The sequence below is a fragment of the Ambystoma mexicanum genome, chromosome 5p, assembly GCF_040938575.1.
Source record: "Ambystoma mexicanum isolate Mex_15411 chromosome 5p, UKY_AmexF1_1, whole genome shotgun sequence".
Classification (NCBI taxonomy): domain Eukaryota; kingdom Metazoa; phylum Chordata; class Amphibia; order Caudata; family Ambystomatidae; genus Ambystoma; species Ambystoma mexicanum.
The window spans coordinates 870,439,864-870,461,184 of record NC_090930.1 but is presented as its reverse complement, the minus strand read 5'-3'; positions in this window follow the sequence as shown (position 1 = coordinate 870,461,184).

Below are 21,321 nucleotides of genomic sequence, written 5' to 3'. Positions count from 1 at the left end.
CTGCCAGAGTCAAATTCAGTGCAGCATTTCCTTGTCCCCCTTCCGCAGGAGGGTAGCTGGCTTTCGGTCAAATCCTCATCATCTAAGTGTGTTGTGTGGTCGTCCAAGTGATGTGCTTTTGATTCCTCCTGCATTATTCTTCAGCGATATGATTCTTGGTCATTTTTATGAAATTATGCTCTCTCACACATGTGTCAGAGAGGTAACTCTTGTAGTTTGAAACAATAGCCTATCCTCAAAGTAGATGTCTTTGAGCCTCAATATTGAATGACGGACAGAGCATATTTGTAACCATGTTCTTGTCATTGTAGTCTGACGCAAAATAGCCTCATCCTCTGGTACTTGACGATGGTAGTGCATGCAAATTACATGTATTACCGTTCAATAGATCCACTTGAGGAAGTTGGCCCAGTTCTTTGCAGAGAAAGATATATATGGCTCCTGATTCGTCTGCATGGCTGGCACATAGACCCACATACTATCTGGGTTCCTCCCCTGCATATTGTCACTTCTCAGCATCTAAAAATACACTCAAAGGTTATAGTCCACAATCGTCCTGTACCCCATGCCCTATCACACCTTGTTTTCCCTGCAGTTTCGAAAATGTGAATTAAAAAAAGAAGCAAATTGCCCCACCCACTTTGGCCTTCTCCTCCACTTAAAAACGAGATGTAGGGGGTGTGGCCTGGCACGCACAATGGCGGACAGTATTTAGCCAAAATCTGCAGTCCTACCAGCGATCCAGCAATGTGAATCCATGATTTTGCAGCAACATCACCACCAACAGCGGGCTGGGTAGTTGAAACACTGGAGAGCTGATCGGCTTCAGGTTTACCCAGGGGACTGAGACAGTGAGCCACTGGAGCGACCTGAGGACTACAGCATGCGACCAGTCGTGAGGGATGTCAGTCCCGGGGGATGGGTAGTTCATTGGGCCAGCAGGGGAAGAACCCTGACCTACCTGTGGTGTCAACACTGAGAGGCCCTCTAGATTGGAGTGTGGGGTTCGATATCTACCAGGCAGAGCAAGGTCAGCCAGACTAGGCCTCCTGCTGTACAGAGGTGTAAAACAACAACCAACAAAAAAAAGATCCTGTGAACTTCATTGTGTTGGTTGTTGTTTGACCCCCATTGGTCCAGTGCATTTTTTTAATCACTTTTTGGGGTGACCTGTGCTTGTGTTTGGCTGCATTGCGATGTGGCTCCGTTGCACTGCAAGCTGGAGTGGAGAGCAGTGGAGCTGGCGCCAAGGGGGTGTGCCCCTAGGGGGGGCGGGAAGCATTGTATGTGGTCGCTGTGTCTTCCTCTGTCCTCTCCTGCTGGGAACCGTGCTCCCTGGATATGGAAGCATTGGTGGAGAGGCTCCATTGAAGGCAGTGCAGCCGAAGGAGCCATTTTAGTTGAGGGCACCTTTCACTATTGATTATTGATTCCAATGGACTTTGAGATGGGAGCGACCATCTTCTCCCGAGGCAGCAAGGAATTAACCCTTTGTGAGCAGTGAGACAAATAGTGCCCCCTGAAGCTCCACGTGTAAACATGATGTTTAACGCAGTGGATTATATGGACAGCACCTTATGACTTAACTAGAAGAGGACGCATAGCAACTCTGCACAGAAGTACCAGAGCATCAGAGACAGATATTAAAACATAAGCCACCTCCACACAGGCTTTAGTTTCTGTGTACCTAAATCAACTAATTAGGTAACTGAAAAGGCAAGAGAGGTAAAATGGTGACTGGGAAGAGTAAGAGAATAGAGAAGGTATCAGAGTCTGGATTCTTTTCACCGCGCAATAGGCAACCTAGCTTTGTTGAGGCCCGGCCCGCATCGTCACCCCGAGATCTAGCGCTGGCCTCACTGGAGAACTTCGAGAAACCAACATCGTGGATGGAGGGCAACGCAAAGGTGATGCAGTTGGAAGCCAGAACTTATTCACTCAAGCAGAAAACCATGGAAACTGACCGCCAATGTACCCAGATGTTTCCTGTGGTAAACATCTGGGGAACAAAGTGGAAGCAATCATCAAAGAACATGGGGTGCTGGACTTGTGAGAGAAAAACAATTCAGGGTAATTGGTCTCCCCCGCTGATGTGGAAGGGGATGACCTGGTCTCCTTCATAACGAACTAGATCCCAGGTTTCCTCGGATTGGAGTTGGAGGAAGGCCCTATACTTGTGGAAAAGTGCTAGAGAATCAAGATGCAGGTCTCCAATAAGAACGTGGACTCAACAGTTGGTCCATCGCTGATTGTCAAGCTATCGGACGTCTGAGACAAAGAGAGAGTTTTGAAAGCAGCGGCCGCAAAAGAAAGTCTGCAGTACTTAGACCACAGGCTTCTGTTCCTTCCTGACCTGGTGCAAGTGACTGAGATGAAAAGGAGGAAACTCAATGTACTTAAGAAACCCTTTTATCATTAGTAAATGAGTAATTGGTTGTTGAGAGAGTGGTGAAAGGAGGAAGTGCCCAGGCGTGAGGTTCACTCCCATGGAGAGCCTCACCCAAAATCCAGGGAGTGATGTTTCTTCTGATTGATCTGGTATAGTGTTTCAAAGCCTAGCTTGTGGCATCCCCTTGTTATATTAGGTGCCCTACTACACTCTGAGATTAAGGCAGGGGATATGTAAGGAGGTAACTGCAACTGCAAAGACTGACTACCTGCAAGACTGGATCATAGAGTTACTGTTCATTATGGCAAAGCCACCATAACAAAGCGTCTTTTGGTGGCATCTCTGGAAAGGATGTGGATCTCTTAATGACGTAGACTGGGCAGTGCCCCTACTACAGTGACCTAACTGGTTTCTGACCCCGCCACCCACCGTTTAAAATGGGCACTATCAGCAAGACCTTACTATCATTGTGGTGTCTGATCTATGTTTCAATGTTTGGTCTGACTAAACAATGTACAGACCTTTCATGTTCAGGGTTCAGCTCTTATTTTGTAATTTAATTTAAGACTCTAATAGAAAGATATTTTTTTTTTAAAAAAGAGATGTGTGTCCAACACAGCTTTGTTTTTTTCCTCTGCCAATAAAACAACTGTAAGTTTCCCAATGATATGTACTTAATAATGTACCTTCTTCGATAAAATATACATGGGGATCACACTGATTTTGACTTATTCCCTGCATTCAAAACACACATGTGCCTAACAGTGCTTTGGCCTAAGTCTCTGTCAACAAACACTATATGTGTATGACTTTGCTTTGGCATTCTCCCCACCTATATACCACACTGAAGGTTCTCACAGCTTATGGCTTCTTCTTTGCCTATAACACTGGATTTTGCTTAAACTTTGACCTTCTCATCCAACAAAAAAATACCTCTCGGAATACCCACATTGGGTTCTCCCATTTTCTATCTGCTCTTCACCTAACAAAGAGATGTGTGCATACCACAACTTTGGACCTGTCCTAGGCCAAAAAAAGAAATGTGTGACTAACACTATTTGTATTCTTCTCGACCTAAAAACACACGTGGGGTTCCCAGTGCTTTGTCCTTCTCTTCCACCAACAAAACAATAGTACTCAAAACTGGTTTGTAGTTCCCCCACCTACAAATCACATCTAGGTTTCACACTGATTTGGCTTTCTCATACACCTACACAAAGGTGTGCTGACCAGAGCTGTAGTCTTCTCCTCACACAACACAATCCATGTTTGATAAAAACGACTTTGCCCTTTCTCCTCCACCTGCAATTTACACACGCACGCAACTCTGCTTTAGCATTCTCTCTGCCTACACAATTCACATTGGATTTATCATTGAATTGTTTTTTACTACATATGCAAAATCAAAGGGCCTCATTCCGAGTAGGGCGGTAAGGGATACCAGGCACCGTCAAGGAGATCGGTACCAGTAATCCCTTACCCCCCCTACTACGAGGTCCCTTAGCGGGTCCCTCCTTTAATGCCTGGTCTGACCAGACGTTATCGACGGGACCCGTTAAGGGACTTCAGATCTAATGACGTTACCGCAAATTGCAGTACCGTTATTAGCTACTTCCCCTTTCCCATTGAGCCCTACGGGGGCTCAAATGGGAATGGGGAATGGCTTTTTCAATGGGGACTTACCGGTCCTGCAAAGGTCGGACCACACCGGTAAGTCCCCATTGAACCAAGTCGGAGTCGGTACCGGTATGGGAGGTATTCATGGCGCAAATAGCGCCATGACTACCACCATACTCGGAATGAGGCCCTTTGGGGGTCATTACGAGGTTGGAGGTAGCGATGGTGCTAGTAGCGCCATGGCCACCCCCTTACCGCATACCGGGTCCGGGTTCCCTGAATGGGGAATTACCGGTCCATTCCAACCTTGGAGGACCCAGTATTTCCCCATTCAGCGAACCCATCCCCATTCCCATTCGAGCCCCCATAGAGCTCAATGGGAATGGGGACCATGCTAACAATGGGCCCGTTAATATCGGGCCCGTGGTTAGCATGCTGGTCCTTTAGCGGCTCCCACTAAGGGCGCCTGGTAAAACCAGCCGCCTTTAGCGAGACCCGCTAAAGGACCTCGTAATGCGGCGGTAAGGGGTTAACGGTACCGGCACTATTATCTGTGCCGTTAACCCCTTACCGCCAACCTCGTAATGACCCCCAATGTGTGCTTAACACTACTTTGACCTTTTCCTCCACTTACAAAACAAATGTATCGTCCACAGCTTTGGCATTCCCTTCTGCCTACAAAAAAAAATCAGGATTGTTTCAGTGGCAAATGTAGGGCTGTTCTCTTCCTCTAAAAATGTACGCGATCGACTTTAACTGATTTGGTGCAGTTCCCTTCCACCCACAAATCATGTACTTTTTTACCACCACACAATTCTACCCTGAATCTCTTCCACTACCTATGCCATAATATTAATTAATTATGTTTTAATAAACATTACTACTAAACCTACATCACTCCTTAACTACTGAAATTCCAATCTGTAAGTAGCCAGAGCGCTGAGGTATTTCTCTTGCCTCTTCAAATGCCAACCACCAGGTTTTTGTAGAAGCAGGGATATTGAAGATCCCTGCAGTACGCCAAACCTGTACATTCAAAATATGATTCAAAATGAGCAGCAACAACTTTGCGTTGTCTGTTGGTTTGAAATTATTTGATCCAGGAAAAAGCACAACCTCTAACTCCTATCTCGGTCAGGTGCATAATTAGAAAGTCATGATATATAGTACCAACAGCTAATGTTATCTCTTATAATACCAGCAATCCTGCTTCACCATTTTCTACCTAGGATCCTAAGTCATTAAGAAGTGAAGTGATCACTGATTTGGTAATAGGAGGGCACAGAAGCCCGCCTGGGCGTCATTCAATAAAGGCTATCAATCTATGATAGTTTATAACTGGTGCATTACTGCTTTCTCCAAATGTAGTTGGATGCATCATTACAATGTACAAAGGTTTTTTGTAGTGGAGTAGATGGGTATTTTTACGGGTTTCATATACTATGCCTGTAGTGCGGGTTTGTTGAATTGATCTTTTAAATTAGAGGCTTTTGGAACTATACCTACTAATGTTTATAAATCCTTGATGGATAACCATCAGCAGGAGAAATAATACTCCTGATGTAATGGCTCAAACACTGTAAAGAAGTTAATTAGGTGTTGGTATGGATTAGAGTACCTATCATATTATGGTGATTGATACTCAGGAATTTTGGAATGATTTCTTTTTTTCAGCCAGCTATTTTTTGTTGGTAAACCCTGCAGGGACCAATGCCCTGTCCACAAATAGCCTTCTGGAGAAATACACTTCCGCTGATAAAAATGATCAAACCAATAAGGAGGGTAATGAAAACCCAGTATACATTTTCATCGATTAGCCCACAATTGTCATAAAATAATTGGGAAAATATAAGATAGAATGCCCTGCACCCCTGCAGTTTATTGGTAATTCTAGTTAATGTCAAATAGATGGCACACAGCCATTGGAAAAAATGCCTCTGCATGGGGCATTCAAGATAATGGCAGAACTGTGGACCTTGGCTATTGAAGGCCAGCGGTGTGGGTTGCTCACCATTAGTCTAGCTAAAGAACCAGAGCCATATACGTTAATGGTGTTGGTGATCTTGTAGTTTTCTTAGGCTGAAAAAAATATATAACGAGAGATTCTTATTGAGACAAAACAATGTTGAATTCAATATGTTGACCACTATCCCGCTGCTGATGCCAAAAAAGCTACAAAGCCGATGCATTTCGGACCAGTGGTCCATCGTCAGGGCATAGAGCTGGCACATAGAATGTGCATGGTGGTCAGTGTTTCTCTACCCGTCACAATCATCACCTGCCCATCTGGCTGCACATCACTGGCGTGTGCTTGCAAATGACAGCAAAAAGTAAAGCAAAGTGTGTGTCGCAACCAACTGCTTTTACTTTGAAAGCAGTGGAGGAGCGTTCAGGCTTAACATTTGATGTTCTAGCTATATTGGATTTACTGTAATTAATTTCAATGTAATTATTAAGCATGGATGAACTTCTCTAACATGGGCCTGCAGTTCTGGACAAATCCTTTAGAGAAGATGTGTCCCTACCATGAGAATGGGATGGGTTTTTGGGTAATGAAGAATCCCCAATGAACTTTCCAGGGTCTTACAGGGCTTGCACAGCTGTCCAATGACGAGAGGTGGATCTCGAGGTTTATTTGTCAAGTTCATGTAGCCACAGTGATTTGCTGAGATTGTCTGTGTTCCTGAAGCCAATAAAGAGTCACAAATCTCCTTATTGAATGGTATAACTCTACATAAAGTTAATCTCACCTCCTGTTTGTTTGTGAGTTTTGTTAGGCTGTGAGTGAATGTGTTACCCAGGGCTGGTTTCCATTTGCTAAGCAATGGCTGCATTTTTATAACTTTTGAGAAGTCGTTTTCTGGAGTTTGGAGGAAAGTTGGCTGTTGTAGGTCAATTGTGCAATTTCTTGCTATTTAATGTGTTTTTGGATACATATTTGTGATCACCTTTGTCTAAGTGTGTACTTAGTGAGTGATAGGGGGTCATTACGAGTGAGGCGGTAAGGGGTTAATGACGCTGTAAAGGTGCCAGAGCGATCAACCACCTGGTTTTACCAGGTGCCCTTAGCGGGCCCCGCAAGCAGACCAGGGAGTTATTAACGGGCCCATTGTTAGCACACTCCCCATTCCCATTGAGCCCTATGGGGGCTCGAATGGGAATGGGGATGTTCAGGGTCTGGGCTCCTTGATTGGGGAATTACCGGGCCCTCCAAGGTCGGATTGGCCCGGTAATTCCTCATTCAAGGAACCCGGACCCTCTACCTCGTAATGACCCCCATAGTGTCTTGTGTTATTTTCACCTAACAAAAAATTCAAAAAAGATTGTGTTTTTCCCTTGTATCTTCCCTCATGTGTCTCTTTATAAAAGATAAAAAGCAACAAAACACGTCACACGCCTATTTGTATCCCCAAACATGACAAAAACAAAAAGAATACTCTTCCCTTCTGCGTTTTTGTTGTGCACTGCCTTTTGCTATTCTATTTTGCCCGTAATATTCTATATGTATTGAGTAGTATTTTAGTTTTAGCTGTTGTTTTAGAAATAGGATTATTTGTTTGTTCCCTTATTTGTCCACTTGTGTCACGTGAAGTTGTGCTAGTTCATTCTGGTTGTCATAGAACAAACTTTCAGGTATTTTGGGTTGTGCGGCAGTTGGAACACATATAGACAGCTCTAAGCATTGCCGTTTGAGGCAGCCAATGCAGGCCTGCAATGTTTAAATGGGAAGAGGAAGAAGGCTGAGGAGGAGTAGGAGGAGCTTCATTTCTGTTTTCAGGAGGAGTATTGCCGCAAGCTTTATGCAGAGAGGAAGACATTGTTCTCTATGCGGGTGCCGGTATGTAGGCCCATGCTATAGAGTCGGTGTGGGAGGCTGAGGAATTGTGTTAACGTTGAACATTCATCCATATATTTTAAAAGATGTCCAAAGCCAGGTTCTGGAATAGTATTGCCAAATCCATTGCCTCTTCATTGAAACATGTTTAGATTTACTTGAATTTTTTCCATTGGCCGAACATTTAAATTGTAATATTTTAGCACAAAAAATGAGTTCTTCTGAAACTCTTACTAGTTAAGTGGCTATTTCAGTCAGCTACTTTGATGAATTTTAATTAATTTTTCCAAGCATATTTCTGTGTTGCCAAGCTCGTAAAATAATTCATTAATTTTGTATTCATTCGTTTTTTAAAATATCTCCTAACACCATTTGTCCTTATTCACACATGAGAAGAGCTTCATGAAACATCATCACCTCCAATTTTTCCTCCAGAATGAGAAAGGACACCTACTTCTAAATTGGGAAAACTAGCATATTCTAAACAGAGAAAGTAGCTGGCCTAACCCTGTATGGGCACCTCTACACCATGGGCCTCATTACGACCCTGGCGGTAAGGGGTTTACGCCAGCGTTAGCTGCGCCGACCCCTTACCGCCAATTACGAGGTCCCTTAGCGCCATGGCGCTTTTAACACCTGCTTTTAGCAGGTGTTAAAATCCATGGCGCTAAGGGACCATGGAGTTAATTACGCCACCGTAATTTACGGTGGCGTAATTAACGCCTTCCCCACTCCCATTATGCCCTATGGGGCAAAAATGGGAATGGGGAAGGGTAAATGGGGATTGGGGACTTACCGCCCCCGCCAACCTCGGAATGGGGCGGTAAGTCCGCCAACCACCATGGCGTAAACGTAGTTTACGCCATGGTGGTAAAGTCACGGCCCAGGCGGTAACTTACCGCCTGGGTCGTAATGAGGCCCCATGTCCCTACAAACACTTTGTCATATGGACTTAATCATATGTTCATACTCTACAAATATTCAAACATTAGAGCTAATATTCTTTTTTTAAACCATCAACACACTTTATTTAAACATTAATTCATTTAAAAGAAGACAGACACACATACATAATAGCAGCTTTCGCGTGGGTGAGGTAAAAGGTGTTTGATTTCATTAAGCAGCTACTGATCAAGTAGTTACAAACTCATAACTGTATGTTAAATTCACTCTGCAATGTCTCAATCACTGACGGATGCACACAGAAGAGAGACCACTCTCTCAAATTAGTTCACAGAACATGTCAACACAGGTGTTTTGGACAAATGATGTCAGGGGTGCACCCATCCTTAGTGTCCCCAAAGCTTCAGTGCAAGGCCTTCATCAGGCTGATCAACTTTTGTATATGTATGGGCCAGGTGCTGTTTCACATTCATTGGCCACTGGAATGCAACCAGGGTTTTTGAAGTGTGAAGTCTGGGCTTTGAAGACTATGGGCCTCATTACACGGTAGGCGGTAGCCATGGCACTATTAGCACCATGGCTACCCCCTTACTGCATTCTGGGTCCGTGCTCCCGAAATAGGGACTTTCCGGGTCATTCCAACCCTGGAGGACCCGGTAAGTCCCCATTCTGGGAACAATTCCCCATTCCCATTTGAGCCCCCATAGGCCTCAATGGGAATGAGGAAGGAGCTAATAACGGTACCGCAATTTGTGGTACCGTTATTAGCTCTGAAGTCCCTTTGAAGGTCCCTTCTAGGGACCCGCTAAGGGGCCTCGTAGTAGGGCGGTAGGGGATTACCAGCACCAGTGCCCTTACCTGTGCCGGTAATCCCTTACCGCCTACCGTGTAATGAGGCCCAATGCGATTGTTTGATTGGACTCTAGGGGTCTCATTATGAGGTAGGTGGTAAGGGATTACCGGCACTGGTAAGGACATTCGTGCCGGTAATCCCTTACCACCCTATTCCGAGGTCCCTTAACAGGTCCCTTCCTTAACGAGACATTATGGATGGGACCCGTTAAGGGACTTCAGAACTAATAACGGCACTGCAAATTGCGGTACCGTTATTAGCTCCATCCCCATTCCCATTGAGCCCTATGGGGGCTCGAATGGGAATGGGGAATGGTTCACGGAATGGGGATTTACCGGTTCCTCCAAGGTTGGAATGACCTGGTAAGTCCCTATTTCGGGAACCCGGACCCGGAATGTAGTAAGGGGGTAGCCATGGTGCTAATATGTCTTGACACCTGTTTTGAGTCTGTGCAGGACCCTGTCTTAAGGCACTTGATTCTATTACAAGGTTTTTCTCTTTTTCAGGCTGATCTTACTACCTTCTAGGGATAGCCTCGGTTTATTAATCTGATTTGTAAGACATCCACATGATTCTCAAAGTCTTGTTTTGTGGTGCAATTTCTTTCAATTCTTAAAAATGTCCCGTATGGAAGTTTGTCTCTGAGAGATTTTGGATGGGAACATAAATCTAAAAAAGGTATCGGTATAGCACCCTTGAACATTCGCTCAAGTTAGTCCCATGTTTTAGGTTTTGTTCACACTAGAACTTTATGTAAACATGGAAGCGTTCTGTAAAATAGATGTGCTGTGTTTTTATTTATCAGAAGAATGCTGTGAAAATAGGTGACATTTTTATTCACTAGTGAAGCTACGGGTGTTTTGAATCATTTGCCCGCCCTGATGAAGGCCATCCATTGAAGCTTTGGGGACATCTGGAACTCCCACCCATGCTGTTACCAGTACTGACCCTACTTAGCCTCAAAGCTAGAAAGGAGCAGGACCCCTCATGTCATGCTATCTAATAAATGAGCACAAGTTACAAGACCACTTAGAGTATTATGGCCTAAGGGGTCAGCCCCTTCCTTCCTTTGAAGCTAAGAGGGTCGGTTCTGGTTACAGCATGGATGGGCGGCAGCCCACAGTCCTGGCTGGCACACATTTCCTTAATTCTAAATTTCTCATAGCACACTAAGGAAACACACAGCATCCACATTATTTTTTTTAAACCATGCTACTGTCAGTCCTTGAAAGTATAGCATTCAAAAGTTCAAGCTGTCATGAGGCCCACATGAAAAGAGCTTTTATCTCTGGGTAAGGAGCTGCATATATATGGAGAATGCAGCTTGCACGTGCAAGACAAGCTAGAATACATTTTTCTTATCATACTATATAATAAAAGTCCAGATGTATGTTTGTCTGAAGCCGTCATCTGCCCTCTTCTCCTATTACCACTGCTAGAGGGAGCTGTTGCCTGATGCATACAATAATAAAACTTCAAGTTCATCTTCCAGGTGAAAATAAATGTGTATTTTAAAAAACATGTGTATTTCAAAAACAAAAATGAATGTGTATTTTAATATATATTCCAACAACAAAAATATGTATTTCAACAATGAAAACATAAAAGTAGCTCCAAAAATAGCCCAAGACAGGGATACCACTTTAACAGCATCCTGCAAGTTGCATGAAGAGAATCATGCTACACGTGAATTGCATTACTCTGACATCCCTCAACATTATGCATTTGAGTCCGAAACTGGTATGTGGAATCCAAGACAATGGGGAGCAGATACAACAATTGGCCATATGTACGATGTAGAACTTTCAATGGCTTCTGAGAGATTTTGTTTGAACTTACTACTCCTGTGTGAAAAAAGGAGCGGGATTCTTTCCAAATATTTTTTTTCTATTAACATGAATAATGTGAAAATACACCACACAATGTATTAACACTCTGAAAATGTCTTCCTTTATGCACATTAGCCCATGTACACTGGCTTTTCCACTAGTATACATATATATGTAATATGCCCCAATATGGGCTAACAAGCTTATATGTGCCCAGTGCTCTCTGAGAGCTCTGAGAGACCCTTTATTTGAATTTTGCTGAATTACATTGTGGCATTTGTAGTCTCTCAGTTTGCCATTCAAGATGGGGGGAATAATGCCAAAATTTTCCATTTCTTTCCTAACATAGTTCTATACAGATTAATATATTTGAATGACACCAGGGTATGTGTACTTTTCAAGTTATCTTTATAAAGCAGAGTATTGTTGAAAGATAGACATAGGGGTGAGAAGGGGAAATGATGAGAGGGCAGGTAAGTCATGAGTATTTGCCCAGGATGTGGCAAGAGAGGTTGCAATATTTTTCCCCTGATTGTGGCTGCTTTTCAGGGCATAAGTAAAGGACACATGTGGATGGACAGCATAACTTTTTTCGGATGGAGGACAGAACCCCTTGGTTTTATTTGAGGTTGGCAAGCTTGTTAAAGTATTTGACTACAAGGACTTTACTCAGGTTGCCATGTTCCCAGTGCAGACGCTTACCTACACACACTTGTTGGGATTTTGTTTTCCAGCAAATATTTCACTACAAATGGATAGGTTTAAAAGGTGAGCAAATTTTATACTTTGCCAGCATATTTATTGGAACATTTCCTCTCAGGTTATTTTTCTGGTGTTCATTACTTTTTTGAAAAGTCCAATGCTATTTTGTCTTGTGCACTGTCTTCTAAGGGGAAGGTCAATTGAAATACATTTTTATATTTCACTTTAAGATATTTGCTCACTTACTGTGGGCATATTCATGGATACCAGCTTTTGATTTTTGCCATGGGGGCAAAGGTAAGTGGGCATATGTTATGTGGTTATTTGGGGTTGTGGGATATAATACAACAGTCACGCAGAGACTGGTGATAAAACAAAGTGCTTGTAGGATGCTGCTTAACCAAAGTGTGTGATCCTTGGCAAATAAATTAATCTCACTGTGCATTATATAAAGAATTTGTGAGTTCTCAAAGCCTGCCATCTTTTAGACATAACAATATCACTGTCAAAACAGGTCAAAATCAGTCTGTGATTAATTAACGTCTTTGAGTGATGGGTTGCAAGTGTTTTAAAAGGTCAAGACTAGTGGTCTGGTAGTGTTTTCGGCAGTACCCACTGGCCATGGGCAAAGCCCATGGCTAGTGGTCTGGTAGTGTTCTAAAATGGACAGGGGCAAAGCCCATCTGGGATGTCATCTGTGACATCATCATTGTGGCCATAGGCTGCACAACAGGGGATGTGTAGTTAAGGTGGCTCTAGGTGAATTTCAGAGGTTTCGCTGCGTTAAGCTCTCACTTAAATGTCCCTGCAACAACATTTTTTTCCTTATTATCGGGCAGCGGTTACAGGTCAAAAAACATACAAATTCCATCAGGGTAGACAGGGTAGAGGTGGCGGTGTGGCTAGAAAGCACTGAGTGAAATTTGGGAGTTGAAGGGGGTCCAGGGACGGAGCTTGCAACACAAAGCTTTCTGTTGCCTCGGCTACAGCCGCAAATAGCTGACATCTGAAAACAAAATGCATCACAGAAGCAGGTTGTGCTCTGGGGTGAAAGGGAGAGGGCAGGGGAGGTGAGGAGGCCGTCTGGGAAGTGGGGGGAGCTGGGACAGATGAGGGGGCACTTGGTGATGGCTTGTGCGGGCAGGGGTGCATTTTGTTTCTTCTATTTGCGGCTACATACGAGGTTACAAAGGACTACAGATCAAGGGTATGTTTAGTTCAGTACCCGCGGTTACATTTTTTAAATATATATATTTTTAAAGATATTTTTATAACTATAGTGGCGTCGGAGATGAGAAATCACTGGCTACGGCAAAATGCCATAGTCTGTGACTCATTTGCCATCCAGTTCTCATGGAGTAAACAGAACAGACTCCGCTTAACTTTAAAGTGAGGAAGGGCCCAGCCTCCTCAGGCCATTTTGCCTGATAAATGAGCCCAACCTTACAAGACCATTTAGAGGAATGGGCCGGCCCTTTTCTTGCTTTGCAGCTAAGCAGGGTCAGTCCTGGTTACTGCATGGATTGGCGACTGATTGGGTATCTGAATTATTTTCTTTTTTAAAACTGTGCTACGTCAGCCCTTGAAGGTTTTGCACTCAGAGAACATGTTTTTCCTTTTGCTGAACAGCATTTTGGTATTTGTAGTTTCCCAGTCAATAATAAAAAATAAAAAAAGGTATTTTTACAGCAATAGTGTGTTTCTCATCCCTGCAGTAATTGGGCTGTACCCTGCTTAGTTTCAAGGCGAGGAAGGGGTCAGCCCACTAAGGCCATGTTGCCTAATATATAGAGTTTTGAAATAGGGATTGCCTTACTGCCACAGGTTCTACAGGCTAAATATAATGGAACAACAAAAATGAACTTGGGCGAAATGAGATCAGAACATCTGTACACATTTAAACAATACCAAGTCTTGTCAAAAAAAATATATATTTATTTAAAAGCAATTTACACAAATATTTATTGTTCTCAACATCCTCATTTGAACACCACCATTCATTCAATCATTCATTCACGATCTCACTATACATGTCAATATTCCACACTTGTGGTACTAGGACCATCTAGAACCAATATATTAACATACATTTCAAAACACCTCTTGTTGATTACAGTAAGTGTTAATACAAAAACAAATAGCATATTGCTTATTTGCTGTAACTCAACATATGTTTTGGTCGTCACAATAGGCCCCTAATTAAAGCCAGCAAATATAAGCAACCTTCTTCAGGAGATGGATGGTTCTGTTGCAACCACTCCGAAATGTCAAAAGGTGGAGGATGTCATCAAACCTCAATCTCCATGTAAATTAATGGAGACGCGTGTCAACGATGGACTAAATCCTGCAGTGGTGCTAGATAACTCTGCGTCTATACTGATCAAAAATTCAGGTATGGGGGCGTCTTTAGTCAATAAATCCAAAGAGGAAAAATCCCTGTTCTCGCCTCATGTGGCCGAGTCCAGATATGTTCCTATTCTGCTACCTGAGTTTTTTCTCACTGCGCGGTGGTTCCAGTTCAATGCTCCCTGGGTTCCTTCTCTCTTGTCCTGCACACACACCAAATATAGGCCTTCTTTAGAAGAACTCTTAGAGATACATGGCTGGATCCTTACTCGCTTTGAAACTAAGCAGCGTCGGTCCCGGTTATTGCCTGGATGGCAGACAGTCCACGGTCCTGAATGTTGTGTGTTTTCTTAGTTTTAAATATCTCATAACAAACAGCATCTACATGTTTATAAAACAGAAAAAATGAAATGAAAATAATCACATTTATGCTGAATGCTACTATCAGAGAACCCTGGCATTAAGGAGCACGAGACACAGGACTTAACCATTATTCTACAATGATGGTATTGTTTGGATTTGAAGTTTCATACCTAGCCTTTTATCATTGAACATATTAAATTATAGGCTAAGTATGAAATGTATGCCCCTCCAAAGCACTAAGCCATTGTGGTCTAGAGGTTAAATGCTGGGCCTCGATGTCATCATTGTGGTCATAGTCTGCGCAACAGGGGGTGCGCAGTTAAGGTGGCTATAGCTGAATTTTCAGGGTTTTGTTACATTATGTTCTCACCTTAACGTGCCTGCAACTAAAGTTGTTTCCTTGAATATATATATATATTCATGCTGCCCAAGTTGCAGGTATAGATTTTCACATTGCCTATGAGAGTCAGCACCTAAATTTGCTTTTTTTTAAAAAAAAATAAGTGTGTGTAAGTATATTTTGTAATGTTCTCTAACGTTATGATTACAGTTTCGAGAGAACTCCATATGCTATTTTCGTTTATATGCAGAATAATAGATGAATCCTCTATTTTGAATTACCTATATCATTTATTTTTTCCATAACTTAACATATTTTGAATGCAGAACAACCAAGGAGGTTAAGTAAGAACCTATTTTTTTGAGTTCAGTAAATCAGCCCAATACATACATATATATATATATATATATATATATGTTCGACTGATTTACTAAGCTAAATAAGTAGCTGAAGTGAGTACCTAAGTAATCTACTCTACTTACACCTTTTTTTATCTTAGTAAATTTAGTCTTAAGCAACTTATTGAGCTTGGTAAATCAGCCCCATATATTAATTATTAACTAAACATACTGTCAATACAATATCATTAAACAAACCCAAATAAGGATAAGTGCCATTATATGTGTAAATCTTGCATCTGCTGGTTCCTACATAAATGTACTCCATTTTGAGATGGAGAATTACTATAAATATGACACATAGGATGATCCCTACAATGAATAATTTGGTTATGAATGAGGGTGTGCAAGAACAAGTCTATACATTAACACAACATTTATAAACCATTTTGATATATGACTCTTTGTGATTTGAGTTATGATTGTCTAAAATATAAATTACATCTTATGTGTTATATTCTTGTTTTGATTATATGATTTTTGTTTGGGCATGTTTCATGGACATGGGAAGTGATATCAATCTTAAATAAGTACTTGGCATCTCCTTTAACAGTTTATTTGTCTATATGTACATTTTCATCCTTGTTCACTTAACATATCAAATAAACATTTGTATATACGTTCACAATATATGTTTATGTATTATTTAACATTTGTTTTATTTATGTAATTTTAATTTGGCAAATATGTAGGGAATAAGAGGGAAGAGAAATAAATTCATATTGAGCAATTGATATCCTTAACATATAAACAAATTGAAAAATACAAAAGTATAATTATGTTTATGAAAATACACAATCAATTCATATTATATAAATACTGGTCTAACATATCCAGCCTTCATTGTGTCAAATTCCTTCCCAATTTCTTCAGCCCAAGATAACAAGGGAAAGAAAAACAAAACATCTTAAATTAGCTAGTTTGATTTGCTTGACAACACATTGAGGCATTATTAGCCATCGAGGAGAGGGGCGCCAAAAGGGGTGCTGACCCAAGGACATTTACCAAGGATGAGGTGTGCCCCAGATATGGACAGAATTAAAAAATAAATAATCAGTGATGCTTGCCTGGAACCATAGCTCTGAGAATTATGTGCTCCTTCCACTGATCCACCAAGTTGCTCATCTGCAATATGTCCATTCCCCAACTCGCCTGAACCTTCAAACTGATGAGGCAATTTAAGATGATCAATGTATTAGTTATTAAACCCAAGAGGGCCATTGGCATGCATAAGGACACAAAATGGTTTGTCAGATCCAGAGTTGGAGTGTCCAGTGGACATCCAGAAACATCATTGGGTTTACTAATACTAATGGAAACTTTTAAAATATAAACACAGGGCATATCCAGGCCATTCACCTAAATATTCCTGCTCTCTCTGCTATTTTCTAGCACACCTCAAGCAACAATCATGCTTTTGTGTCCTTCGAAGCTGAAATTAATCAATTTCCATAATCACAATGGGTTTGAATGAGTACAATAGTTTTACATGGAAATCTGTTGTGATCTTTAGACACATAATTGTAGGGGTGATACATGTGCTAAGATGCTAATACCATCATTTTGACTCCTTGGTTTGATGTAAAAACAGTTGGATGTTGCAACTCCTAATTAAAAAAAGGCAGAAATATGGCAGTATTAGTAAACACGAATAACAGAAATTGATCCACGAGTTCTGTGATGAAAAAAATGGTCAAAGTTTCAGAATGGTGCAGTAGGATATCTTATCTTCAAAGTCTCTGATTGTTATTCGGAGATCAGGCAGCGATGACACAAAGAATGAAGGCATCACACATGTTGCAGCCTATTTGAGAGATTGGAATTGACTGTTAGTTAAACATCAGAGATATTTAAAATAAATGTAGAGCTCAAAATATGAGAGTTTCAATGGCACAACAAGAAAGTATAGTTGGACATCCAAACAACTTTAATTGAAAATGCGTCATACATAATTGAGTCAATATATATATTGGAGAATGCATGGACATGGAAATTGATGTGTAAAAAGGCATAGGGTCAAAGGATATCAACCAAGTAAACATTTGTTTTAACATCTAGCAGAGGAAAATGAACACAAACTAGAGTTTTTGACTTTCTGACAAAACTGGTGGGTGAGAATAATATTGAGATAAAAAAAGATCAAAAGTTGTTGGGGTGCTGTTTTGGTCAAGTAAAAAACAAATAGGGAATGACTAAGAATACCTGGGTATGGGTCTAGCATCGCAAAATAATCACAGGGGGTTTGGTCTACATCACAAATCAAACATCCATGATACTATCAGACTTTGTGGGTCTCCACCAGAAAGTGGAAGGTGTTGATTTAATGCACTCCATGGCAGAGAATTACATTATTTAGAGGCAGAAAGTGTGGCTTCTGAGCACAAGGGAATTTAATGAGGCCCTCAATTTTAATATAAACACATAAGTGAATAAGAAACCTCACAATATAGGTCGACTATTCATTGCCTGGAGAGTAGAGCCCTACACATATTTGGCAAGCAAAACTTACTTTCACAGAATGTTCAGTAAATTTTTATAATAAATTATAGCATTGTTAGACTAGTGAATGTGTATGGAACAGTGGGGAAGGCTGAGGGGTTCCTGGCTCTCCTACTAGTTATTGGATAAGGAGCAAATACATTTCCAATTGCAAATGTCCATGTTTTGGAGCAGTTGCTAGGGATTTTGATGGCATATGGGAGCATGGGGAAATCCATTAGAAGTTTTTCAGGTCATAAAGAAAGAATTTGGGGACCCTATCGTGCCTCACAGTCGACAGATTTGGCCAAATGAATTAAGGGGGATGTTGCTAGAAGGTCTGCGTGACCGAATCATACATTCAACTTTCAAATCATGTTTGATTAATCATTCTGATAAGCGTACATTTAGATCTATGAGGTAAACTGTGTAAATTACTATACAGTGTTTAAATGTAGAACTTGGAGAAATACTAGTTCTTCAAAATAGATCAATGAATGCAATGGTTTAAAGAAGGAAGAAAGGCACCATGAACCTGACACTATCAAATGAAGTGAGAGTCAAAAACATTTCTCGTTCATGCAAGCAGAGCTGGAAGATAACTGGCAAGCCACCAAGACAACCAGAACCCTTTGCAATGAAGAGTCAAGTAACCAGGCTTTGCAGTGGCAAGAAGAGATAAGTAGTGTAAGAGGAAAACCGATGAAACCCAGAATGATAAGCACGGATGCCAAAAAGGAAGGCTGTTTGTCTATGTAGAGTTAATAAGGTCTTTACAATCCACAGTAACATGAGAGATGCTTGTCACATTGATAGTCATGTCCTTCAGTGTGTATCCAGTAGGACTGAGGTCACTACTAACATGGTGAGCCTTAGAATATTACAGTTTTGACTAAACAATGGTTTTGTGACAGTCGATGGGGGCTTCTAAAATAAAGGCTTTAGGTGTGTGTTGCTGCCAATGAACACACAGCATGTCCAGTGAAACTGCTTATGCCATCATTCAAAGAGGAAAGAACACATGCTTTATGCCAGGGTTCAGAGAAGAAAACAAGTATTCTTACTATCACTGGTTTAATTATGATTTCACTGCCAACATCTGGTATCACTCTCTGATTTTGTGTTGCCACATATGCAATATGCAATTTTGCTAGTAATTCAAAATAAAGTTTAGACGTTATTAAATGCATGGAGGCCATGCAATTTACTCTTTTCTTTATTTCTGGCAGCAGCAAGGATAAATGTCATTTAGAAACTTCAACTCATAGTTTACTGGCACTACAGGTCCTGTAAGGCCCTGGCCCACAGTAAGGGGTGGTCATTTTCTTCATAGTCCTTATATAAACCTACACCCTTTCAGGTCAGTCCTATTTTGTTGATCATGCATGGATATCCAATACAATACGTTTTCATCTAGTTATGATATGATATGATAAGTCATTTATAACGCGCCTGTCATCTGGTCCTGTGATCCATATGATCCTCATTTCGATGAATGACATCGATTATCAGTTAGAATGGGTCTTGTTTTAGAGTATTATGTGGTGGAATAATACTCACCTCATGGCCTTTCATGAAATGTCGCATTTAATTTGTTCTACTAGCAAAACGTACATTTTATGTTAAGGCACAGAGGATCCATATTTTGTATGTTCAAAGCCGGCATAAGACCACAGCCGATGCATTAGTAATCAGTTTGCAGTAGAATTTACTAAAGACAGAGACAGAAAACCAGTCTGCACATCTGAGGATGTCCTCTAAATGAGCAACTGCTCAAAAGGGTTTGGAGGCCATGGTCCCACAAGTAGAGTGTGCACCAAACAGAGAGGTACTAATACCTGCCTGAGTCCATTTTGCAGGCAAGAATAAAACAATGCAAAGTGAGTCATCTGTTGTAGAGTCAAGAAGAAAAAAAAATCACGGAGAGTGATAAAAGATTTTTGAGTTAGGCAAAACATAGTCACATAGAGCAACGCGTGATTTTTACAGGACAAACAGTGGCAGGTGAGTTTAGCAGGAGAGCAGAGAAAATGACGGGAGGTAACATGCAATATGCATAGGAAGAAAATCAAATCACAAAGTGTGACACATGAATGTTGCAGGAGGTAACCCAAAATCACTCAGAGTGAGATGTTATTTGGTTAAAACAAACAAGCAGTGGCTGCAAACTCTCAAGTGGTTAATAACCGGTTATCATGTCTGTTCTTGCGAGAGAGGGGCGCCCGCTACCTTTATAAAACTATCAATGAAAGTAGAACTTGATTATCGGAGAAGGCAACCCAAAATCACAGAGCATAAAATGTGATTTCTGCATGAGATACTGCACATTCAGATAGAGTGATATGTGATTTTTGTGGGAGGGAGCACATAATCACTGAGCTTAGCATGTGATTATTGCAGAAGGCAACACAGAATCACGGATGGTATTAAGTGGTATGTGATAACACAAAATTGCCAAAAGTGATTCCAGATTTTCCGTGAGGAGGTACAAAATCAATGAGCAGGACATGGGTTTCCAGTGGGATAGAATACAACATCACAGAGAGTGACTAGTGTTTTTTTTTTTTCTGGAGGCAACACACAATCACAGAAAATGAAACCTGAATTTTGAGGGAAGCACAATAAAATGACAGAGATTAACACATGCATTTTGTGGGATAGAACAAGACATTACAGTGACTGACGCATGCACTTTTTAGCAGGAGTTTAATGGAAGACAGCTGAGAATCACTATGTGTTGCACATGATTATTGCAGACCTAAACACAAAATGACATAACATAAGAAATTATTTCATGGTAGACAACACAATATAAAAGGTGAGTAACGTGATTTTTGTAGGACAGAATATAGTATCATAGAAATTGTCAGATGAGGTTTCTCCTGGCAACACAAAATCCCAGAGCGTGACACATAGCTTTATCAGTAGGTACCACAAAATCACCCCAAGTCACAGGGGTAAACGAGTCTGAATTAGCACTGACGGAACCTTATTTAAACTACTCAGTGCTGGTAAGCATTCTTAGCACATGGCATTGCCCATTCAGCAATTTCCAACGGATGGAATGCAGACACTGCAGCAGTTCAAAATCCATCCCTCTATGAAACAGCAATGTAATGCAATTTGAACGGAGGCAGCCCATCCTCTGAAACTGCATGTGCAAAGGAAGATATTGTTTTTAATCACTGCACATGCGGAATGCTTATGCTTTCTCCACTCGTATGCACCCTGTGCTCATAAAACTCCCGAAAACCCTCCAGGAATTGCC